The following is a 10,376-nucleotide window of genomic DNA, read 5'->3' on the forward strand; positions in this document are numbered from 1 at the left end:
GGATGGGGAACCAGGGGCCTGGGGGGCCTCCTCCTGCGGGGATGGAGAACCAGGGGGCCTGGGGAGCCTCCTCCTGCGGGCATGGGGAACCAGGGGGCCTGGGGAGCCTCCTCCTGCGGGGATGGAGAACCAGGGGGCCTGGGGAGCCTCCTCCTGCGGGGATGGAGAACCAGGGGCCTGGGGAGCCTCCTCCTGCGGGCATGGATAAGCAGGGGGCCTGGGGAGCCTCCTCCTGCGGGCATGGAGAACCAGGGGGCCTGGGGAGCCTCCTCCTGCGGGGATGGAGAACCAGGGGGCCTGGGGAGCCTCCTCCTGCGGGGATGGAGAACCAGGGGCCTGGGGAGCCTCCTCCTGCGGGGATGGAGAAACAGGGGGCCTGGGGAGCCTCCTCCTGCGGGGATGGAGAACCAGGGTGCCTGGGGTGCCTCCTCCTGCGGGGATGGAGAACCAGGGGGCCTGGGGAGCCTCCTCCTGCGGGCATGGAGAACCAGGGGGCCTGGGGAGCCTCCTCCTGCGGGGATGGAGAACCAGGGGCCTGGGGAGCCTCCTCCTGCGGGCATGGATAAGCAGGGGGCCTGGGGAGCCTCCTCCTGCGGGCATGGAGAACCAGGGGGCCTGGGGAGCCTCCTCCTGCGGGGATGGAGAACCAGGGGGCCTGGGGAGCCTCCTCCTGCGGGGATGGGGAACCAGGGGGCCTGGGGAGCCTCCTCCTGCGGTGATGGGGAACCATGGGGCCTGGGGAGCCTCCTCCTGCACCAGGGGGCCTGGGGAGCCTCCTCCTGCGGGGATGGGGAACCAGGGGGCCTGGGGAGCCTCCTCCTGCGGGGATGGGGAACCAGGGGCCTGGGGAGCCTCCTCCTGCACCAGGGGGCCTGGGGAGCCTCCTCCTGCGGGGATGGGGAACCAGGGGGCCTGGGGAGCCTCCTCCTGCGGGCATGGAGAACCAGGGGGCCTGGGGAGCCTCCTCCTGCGGGCATGGAGAACCAGGGGGCCTGGGGAGCCTCCTCCTGCGGGGATGGAGAACCAGGGCGCCTGGGGAGCCTCCTCCTGCGGGGATGGAGAACCAGGGGCCTGGGGAGCCTCCTCCTGCGGGGATGGAGAACCAAGGGGCCTGGGGAGCCTCCTCCTGCGGGCATGGAGAACATGGGGGCCTGGGGAGCCTCCTCCTGCGGGGATGGAGAACCAGGGGGCCTGGGGAGCCTCCTCCTGCGGGGATGGGGAACCAGGGGGCCTGGGGAGCCTCCTCCTGCGGTGATGGGGAACCATGGGGCCTGGGGAGCCTCCTCCTGCGGGGATGGAGAACCAGGGGGCCTGGGGAGCCTCCTCCTGCGGGGATGGAGAACCAGGGCGCCTGGGGAGCCTACTCCTGCGGGGATGGAGAACCAAGGGGCCTGGGGAGCCTCCTCCTGCGGGCATGGAGAACATGGGGGCCTGGGGAGCCTCCTCCTGCGGGGATGGAGAACCAGGGGGCCTGGGGAGCCTCCTCCTGCGGGGATGGAGAACCAGGGGGCCTGGGGAGCCTCCTCCTGCGGGCATGGAGAACCAGGGGGCCTGGGGAGCCTCCTCCTGCGGGGATGGGGAACCAGGGGGCCTGGGGAGCCTCCTCCTGCGGTGATGGGGAACCATGGGGCCTGGGGAGCCTCCTCCTGCACCAGGGGGCCTGGGGAGCCTCCTCCTGCGGGGATGGGGAACCAGGGGGCCTGGGGAGCCTCCTCCTGCGGGGATGGGGAACCAGGGGCCTGGGGAGCCTCCTCCTGCACCAGGGGGCCTGGGGAGCCTCCTCCTGCGGGGATGGGGAACCAGGGGGCCTGGGGAGCCTCCTCCTGCGGGCATGGAGAACCAGGGGGCCTGGGGAGCCTCCTCCTGCGGGCATGGAGAACCAGGGGGCCTGGGGAGCCTCCTCCTGCGGGGATGGAGAACCAGGGCGCCTGGGGAGCCTCCTCCTGCGGGGATGGAGAACCAGGGGCCTGGGGAGCCTCCTCCTGCGGGGATGGAGAACCAAGGGGCCTGGGGAGCCTCCTCCTGCGGGCATGGAGAACATGGGGGCCTGGGGAGCCTCCTCCTGCGGGGATGGAGAACCAGGGGGCCTGGGGAGCCTCCTCCTGCGGGGATGGGGAACCAGGGGGCCTGGGGAGCCTCCTCCTGCGGTGATGGGGAACCATGGGGCCTGGGGAGCCTCCTCCTGCGGGGATGGAGAACCAGGGGGCCTGGGGAGCCTCCTCCTGCGGGGATGGAGAACCAGGGCGCCTGGGGAGCCTACTCCTGCGGGGATGGAGAACCAAGGGGCCTGGGGAGCCTCCTCCTGCGGGCATGGAGAACATGGGGGCCTGGGGAGCCTCCTCCTGCGGGGATGGAGAACCAGGGGGCCTGGGGAGCCTCCTCCTGCGGGGATGGAGAACCAGGGGGCCTGGGGAGCCTCCTCCTGCGGGCATGGAGAACCAGGGGGCCTGGGGAGCCTCCTCCTGCGGGGATGGGGAACCAGGGGCCTGGGGAGCCTCCTCCTGCGGGCATGGAGAACCAGGGGGCCTGGGGAGCCTCCTCCTGCGGGGATGGGGAACCAGGGGGCCTGGGGAGCCTCCTCCTGCACCAGGGGGCCTGGGGAGCCTCCTCCTGCGGGGATGGGGAACCAGGGGGCCTGGGGAGCCTCCTCCTGCGGTGATGGGGAACCATGGGGCCTGGGGAGCCTCCTCCTGCGGGGATGGGGAACCAGGGGGCCTGGGGAGCCTCCTCCTGCGGGGATGGGGAACCAGGGGCCTGGGGAGCCTCCTCCTGCACCAGGGGGCCTGGGGAGCCTCCTCCTGCGGGGATGGGGAACCAGGGGGCCTGGGGAGCCTCCTCCTGCGGGGATGGGGAACCAGGGGCCTGGGGAACATTTTCAACACTTTGGGGCATTTCACAAGCGCTTCCCTCGCTTACGGCCACACCACCCTGAATGAGCCCGATCTCGTCTGATCTCGGAAGCCAAGCAGGGTCGGGCCCAGTTAGTACTTGGATGGGAGACCGCCTGGGAATACTGGGTGCTGTAAGCATTTTTTTTTGCCATTATTTGTGGGTAGAAAAGTGAGAAAAGTGACCTAAAATAGAACCGGGACTAGGCGGCAGTTCCCCCCACCAGGCGGCGGCATTTGGGGCATTATTTGTGGGTAAGAAAGTGAGAAAAGTGACCTAAAATAGAACCGGGACTAGGCGGCAGTTCCCCCCACCAGGCGGCGGCATTTGGGGCATTATTTGTGGGTCAGAAAGTGAGAAAAGTGACCTAAAATAGAACCGGGACTAGGCGGCAGTTCCCCCCACCAGGCGGCGGCATTTGGGGCATTATTTGTGGGTCAGAAAGTGAGAAAAGTGACCTAAAATAGAACCGGGACTAGGCGGCAGTTCCCCCCACCAGGCGGCGGCATTTGGGGCATTATTTGTGGGTAAGAAAGTGAGAAAAGTGACCTAAAATAGAACCGGGACTAGGCGGCAGTTCCCCCCACCAGGCGGCGGCATTTGGGGCATTATTTGTGGGTCAGAAAGTGAGAAAAGGGACCTAAAATAGAACCGGGACTAGGCGGCAGTTCCCCCCACCAGGCGGCGGCATTTGGGGCATTATTTGTGGGTCAGAAAGTGAGAAAAGTGACCTAAAATAGAACCGGGACTAGGCGGCAGTTCCCCCCACCAGGCGGCGGCATTTGGGGCATTATTTGTGGGTCAGAAAGTGAGAAAAGTGACCTAAAATAGAACCGGGACTAGGCGGCAGTTCCCCCCACCAGGCGGCGGCATTTGGGGCATTATTTGTGGGTCAGAAAGTGAGAAAAGTGACCTAAAATAGAACCGGGACTAGGCGGCAGTTCCCCCCACCAGGCGGCGGCATTTGGGGCATTATTTGTGGGTCAGAAAGTGAGAAAAGGGACCTAAAATAGAACCGGGACTAGGCGGCAGTTCCCCCCACCAGGCGGCGGCATTTGGGGCATTATTTGTGGGTCAGAAAGTGAGAAAAGGGACCTAAAATAGAACCGGGACTAGGCGGCAGTTCCCCCCACCAGGCGGCGGCATTTGGGGCATTATTTGTGGGTCAGAAAGTGAGAAAAGTGACCTAAAATAGAACCGGGACTAGGCGGCAGTTCCCCCCACCAGGCGGCGGCATTTGGGGCATTATTTGTGGGTCAGAAAGTGAGAAAAGTGACCTAAAATAGAACCGGGACTAGGCGGCAGTTCCCCCCACCAGGCGGCGGCATTTGGGGCATTATTTGTGGGTCAGAAAGTGAGAAAAGTGACCTAAAATAGAACCGGGACTAGGCGGCAGTTCCCCCACCAGGTGGCGGCATTTGGGGACCCGTAGTGTGGGCAGAAAACTCACCAAAGTGACTTAAAATAGAACCGGTGCAGGCGGCATGTTCCCCCACCAGATGGCGGCATTTGGGGACCCGTAGTGTGGGCAGAAAACTCACCAAAGTGACTTAAAATAGAACCGGCGCAGGCGGCATGTTCCCCCACCAGATGGCGGCATTTGGGGACCCGTAGTGTGGGTAGAAAACTCACCAAAGTGACTTAAAATAGAACCGGTGCAGGCGGCATGTTCCCCCACCAGATGGCGGCATTTGGGGACCCGTAGTGTGGGTAGAAAACTCACCAAAGTGACTTAAAATAGAACCGGTGCAGGCGGCATGTTCCCCCACCAGATGGCGGCATTTGGGGACCCGTAGTGTGGGTAGAAAACTCACCAAAGTGACTTAAAATAGAACCGGTGCAGGCGGCATGTTCCCCCACCAGATGGCGGCATTTGGGGACCCGTAGTGTGGGCAGAAAACTCACCAAAGTGACTTAAAATAGAACCGGTGCAGGCGGCATGTTCCCCCACCAGATGGCGGCATTTGGGGACCCGTAGTGTGGGCAGAAAACTCACCAAAGTGACTTAAAATAGAACCGGTGCAGGCGGCATGTTCCCCCACCAGATGGCGGCATTTGGGGACCCGTAGTGTGGGCAGAAAACTCACCAAAGTGACTTAAAATAGAACCGGTGCAGGCGGCATGTTCCCCCACCAGATGGCGGCATTTGGGGACCCGTAGTGTGGGCAGAAAACTCACCAAAGTGACTTAAAATAGAACCGGTGCAGGCGGCATGTTCCCCCACCAGATGGCGGCATTTGGGGACCTGCAGTGTGGGTAGAAAACTCACCAAAGTGTCCTAAAATAGAACCGGGACCAGGGGGCCTCTTCCCCCACCAGGTGGCGGGCTTGGGGGGCTTGGTTTCCGGGTAGAAAACTCACCAAAGTGTCCTAAAATAGAACCAGGACCAGGGGGCATGTTCCCCCACCAGGCGGCGGGCTTGGGGGGCTTGGTTTGCGGGTAGAAAACTCACCAAAGTGTCCTAAAATAGAACCAGGACCAGGGGGCATGTTCCCCCACCAGGTGGCGGGCTTGGGGGGCTTGGTTTCCGGGTAGAAAACTCACCAAAGTGTCCTAAAATAGAACCAGGACCAGGGGGCATGTTCCCCCACCAGGCGGCGGGCTTGGGGGGCTTGGTTTGCGGGTAGAAAACTCACCAAAGTGTCCTAAAATAGAACCAGGACCAGGGGGCATGTTCCCCCACCAGGCGGCGGGCTTGGGGGGCTTGGTTTGCGGGTAGAAAACTCACCAAAGTGACCTAAAATAGAACCGGGCTAGGCGGCATGTTCCCCCACCAGGCGGCGGGCTTGGGGGGCTTGGTTTGCGGGTAGAAAACTCACCAAAGTGTCCTAAAATAGAACCGGGACCAGGGGGCCTCTTCCCCCACCAGGCGGCGGGCTTGGGGGGCTTGGTTTGCGGGTAGAAAACTCACCAAAGTGTCCTAAAATAGAACCGGGACCAGGGGGCCTCTTCCCCCACCAGGCGGCGGGCTTGGGGGGCTTGGTTTGCGGGTAGAAAACTCACCAAAGTGACCTAAAATAGAACCGGGCCAGGCGGCATGCTCCCCCACCAGGCGGCGGGCTTGGGGGGCTTGGTTTGCGGGTAGAAAACTCACCAAAGTATCGGCAAAATAGAACCAGGGAAGGGGGGGATGTCGGTCACAAGGTGCCCGAGTCAGAGAACCAGGAAAACGGACATAAATCCAGAAAACCTCGGTGTCTGACTGCTCCTCAAAAAGTGGTCTTTTTGATGTCACGAGCGCAACCACCTAGAGGTTAATGGGGAGGGATGGTGTGAGCGCAAACGGATTTTTCCTAAGTGTGACTGCTCCTCAAAAAGTGGTCTTTTTGATGTCACGAGCGCAACCACCTAGAGGTTAATGGGGAGGGATGGTGTGAGCGCAAACGGATTTTTCCTAAGTGTGACTGCTCCTCAAAAAGTGGTCTTTTTGATGTCACGAGCGCAACCACCTAGAGGTTAATAGGGAGCGAGTACAACAGGGGAGGGAGTGAATGGGCTCGGACTGTGGCCGAGCCTGGTGCCTCAAAATCGGACAAGGTTGGACTGGAAGCCCGCTGAGAACTCTGGTTCTTTTGCCAGACGAAACGAATTTTTTCCGAGTGTGACTGCTCTGCAAAAAGTGGTCTTTTTGATGTCACGAGCGCAACCACCTAGAGGTTAATGGGGAGGGAGTGGAAAAAACGACAAAGTGTTGAGCTCCGGACCGGGATGGCGGGCGACTCGAGCGGTCATGCCCGACTTTGAGACACTTTGTCGCGGTCATGCGAGCGACCTCCACTGCTCCCCGGAGGTGCCCCGGACCGGGTTGGCGGGTGACTCGAGCGGTCGTGCCCGACTTTGAGACACTTTGTCGCGGTCATGCGGGCGTCCTCCGCCGGTCCCCGGAGGTGCCCCGGACCGGGTTGGCGGGTGACTCGAGCGGTCATGCCCGACTTTGAGACACTTTGTCGCGGTCATGCGGGCGTCCTCCGCCGGTCCCTGGAGGTGCCCCGGACCGGGTTGGCGGGTGACTCGAGCGGTCGTGCCCGACTTTGAGACACTTTGTCGCGGTCATGCGGGCGTCCTCCGCCGGTCCCTGGAGGTGCCCCGGACCGGGTTGGCGGGTGACTCGAGCGGTCGTGCCCGACTTTGAGACACTTTGTCGCGGTCATGCGGGCGTCCTCCGCCGGTCCCCGGAGGTGCCCCGGACCGGGTTGGCGGGTGACTCGAGCGGTCATGCCCGACTTTGAGACACTTTGTCGCGGTCATGCGGGCGTCCTCCGCCGGTCCCTGGAGGTGCCCCGGACCGGGTTGGCGGGTGACTCGAGCGGTCGTGCCCGACTTTGAGACACTTTGTCGCGGGCATGCGGGCGTCCTCCGCCGGTCCCTGGAGGTGCCCCGGACCGGGTTGGCGGGTGACTCGAGCGGTCGTGCCCGACTTTGAGACACTTTGTCGCGGTCATGCGGGCGTCCTCCGCCGGTCCCCGGAGGTGCCCCGGACCGGGTTGGCGGGTGACTCGAGCGGTCATGCCCGACTTTGAGACACTTTGTCGCGGTCATGCGGGCCTCCTCCGCCGGTCCCTGGAGGTGCCCCGGACCGGGTTGGCGGGTGACTCGAGCGGTCGTGCCCGACTTTGAGACACTTTGTCGCGGTCATGCGGGCGTCCTCCGCCGGTCCCTGGAGGTGCCCCGGACCGGGTTGGCGGGTGACTCGAGCGGTCGTGCCCGACTTTGAGACACTTTGTCGCGGTCATGCGGGCGTCCTCCGCCGGTCCCTGGAGGTGCCCCGGACCGGGTTGGCGGGTGACTCAAGCGGTCATGCCCGACTTTGAGACACTTTGCCGCGGTCATGCGGGCGACCTCCGCCGGTCCCTGGAGGTGCCCCGGACCGGGTTGGCGGGTGACTCGAGCGGTCGTGCCCGACTTTGAGACACTTTGCCGCGGTCATGCGGGCGACCTCCGCCGGTCCCTGGATGGCGGGCTCCAGTGAGGTCGGCGGGGGAAGGCTCGGGCTGAGGCCGACTTCGGTGCCTCAAAGTCGGACAAGGTTGGATTGGAAGTCCGCTGTGTTGAGGACCAGTGGCATTCGGCGGTGGAACGCTCAGAACTTGGCCGACATCGGTGCCTCAACGTCGGACAAGGTTGGAGTGGATGACCGCTGATAACTCTGGTTCTTTTGCCAGACGAAAGAAATTTTTCCCGAGTGTGACTGCTCTGAAAAAAGTGGTCTTTTTGATGTCACGAGCGCAACCACCTAGAGGTTAATAGGGAGGCACCATAACAGGAGAGGGAGTGAAAAGGCTCGGAGGGTGGCCGAGCCTGGTGCCTCAAAATCGGACAAGGTTGGAGTGGATGACCGCTGAAAACTCTGGTTCTTTTGCCAGACGAAAGAAATTTTTTCCGAGTGTGACTGCTCTGCAAAAAGTGGTCTTTTTGATGTCACGAGCGCAACCACCTAGAGGTTAATAGGGAGGCACCATAACAGGAGAGGGAGTGAAAAGGCTCGGACGGTGGCCGAGCCTGGTGCCTCAAAATCGGACAAGGTTGGAGTGGATGACCGCTGAAAACTCTGGTTCTTTTGCCAGACGAAAGAAATTTTTCCCGAGTGTGACTGCTCTGCAAAAAGTGGTCTTTTTGATGTCACGAGCGCAACCACCTAGAGGTTAATAGGGAGGCACCATAACAGGAGAGGGAGTGAAAAGGCTCGGAGGGTGGCCGAGCCTGGTGCCTCAAAATCGGACAAGGTTGGAGTGGATGACCGCTGAAAACTCTGGTTCTTTTGCCTGACGAAAGAAATTTTTTTCCGAGTGTGACTGCTCTGCAAAAAGTGGTCTTTTTGATGTCACGAGCGCAACCACCTAGAGGTTAATAGGGAGGCACCATAACAGGAGAGGGAGTGAAAAGGCTCGGAGGGTGGCCGAGCCTGGTGCCTCAAAGTCGGACAAGGTTGGAGTGGATGACCGCTGAAAACTCTGGTTCTTTTGCCAGACGAAAGAAATTTTTTCCGAGTGTGACTGCTCTTCAAAAAGTGGTCTTTTTGATGTCACGAGCGCAACCACCTAGAGGTTAATAGGGAGGCACCATAACAGGAGAGGGAAGGAAAAGGCTCGGAGGGTGGCCGAGCCTGGTGCCTCAAAGTCGGACAAGGTTGGAGTGGATGGCCGCGGAGAACTCTGGTTCTTTTGCCTGACGAAAGAAATTTTTTCCGAGTGTGACTGCTCCTCAAAAAGTGGTCTTTTTGATGTCACGAGCGCAACCACCTAGAGGTTAATAGGGAGGCACCATAACAGGAGAGGGAGTGAAAAGGCTCGGAGGCTCGGAGGGTGGCCGAGCCTGGTGCCTCAAAATCGGACAAGGTTGGAGTGGATGGCCGCTGAAAACTCTGGTTCTTTTGCCTGACGAAATAAATTTTTTCCGAGTGTGACTGCTCTGCAAAAAGTGGTCTTTTTGATGTCACGAGCGCAACCACCTAGAGGTTAATAGGGAGGCACCATAACAGGAGAGGGAAGGAAAAGGCTCGGAGGGTGGCCGAGCCTGGTGCCTCAAAATCGGACAAGGTTGGAGTGGATGACCGCTGAAAACTCTGGTTCTTTTGCCTGACGAAAGAAATTTTTTCCGAGTGTGACTGCTCTGCAAAAAGTGGTCTTTTTGATGTCACGAGCGCAACCACCTAGAGGTTAATAGGGAGGCACCATAACAGGAGAGGGAAGGAAAAGGCTCGGAGGGTGGCCGAGCCTGGTGCCTCAAAGTCGGACAAGGTTGGAGTGGATGGCCGCGGAGAACTCTGGTTCTTTTGCCTGACGAAAGAAATTTTTTCCGAGTGTGACTGCTCCTCAAAAAGTGGTCTTTTTGATGTCACGAGCGCAACCACCTAGAGGTTAATAGGGAGGCACCATAACAGGAGAGGGAGTGAAAAGGCTCGGAGGGTGGCCGAGCCTGGTGCCTCAAAATCGGACAAGGTTGGAGTGGATGGCCGCTGAAAACTCTGGTTCTTTTGCCTGACGAAAGAAATTTTTTCCGAGTGTGACTGCTCTGCAAAAAGTGGTCTTTTTGATGTCACGAGCGCAACCACCTAGAGGTTAATAGGGAGGCACCATAACAGGAGAGGGAAGGAAAAGGCTCGGAGGGTGGCCGAGCCTGGTGCCTCAAAGTCGGACAAGGTTGGAGTGGATGGCCGCGGAGAACTCTGGTTCTTTTGCCTGACGAAAGAAATTTTTTCCGAGTGTGACTGCTCCTCAAAAAGTGGTCTTTTTGATGTCACGAGCGCAACCACCTAGAGGTTAATAGGGAGGCACCATAACAGGAGAGGGAAGGAAAAGGCTCGGAGGGTGGCCGAGCCTGGTGCCTCAAAGTCGGACAAGGTTGGAGTGGATGGCCGCGGAGAACTCTGGTTCTTTTGCCTGACGAAAGAAATTTTTTCCGAGTGTGACTGCTCTTCAAAAAGTGGTCTTTTTGATGTCACGAGCGCAACCACCTAGAGGTTAATAGGGAGGCACCATAACAGGAG

At 60.7% G+C, this 10,376-nt stretch overlaps 1 non-coding gene across 1 annotated transcript; it reads left to right on the forward strand.

Moving 5' to 3' along the window:
* The first annotated feature begins 2,910 nt into the window (after nucleotides 1–2,910).
* On the forward strand, nucleotides 2,911–3,029 carry LOC148058127 (5S ribosomal RNA). The gene has a single exon (XR_015710154.1). It is a non-coding gene; the product is annotated as a 5S ribosomal RNA (ribosomal RNA).
* The last annotated feature ends 7,347 nt before the right edge of the window (nucleotides 3,030–10,376 follow it).

The sequence above is a fragment of the Callionymus lyra genome, unplaced genomic scaffold (genome assembly GCF_982586985.1).
Source record: "Callionymus lyra unplaced genomic scaffold, fCalLyr1.hap1.1 HAP1_SCAFFOLD_168, whole genome shotgun sequence".
Classification (NCBI taxonomy): domain Eukaryota; kingdom Metazoa; phylum Chordata; class Actinopteri; order Syngnathiformes; family Callionymidae; genus Callionymus; species Callionymus lyra.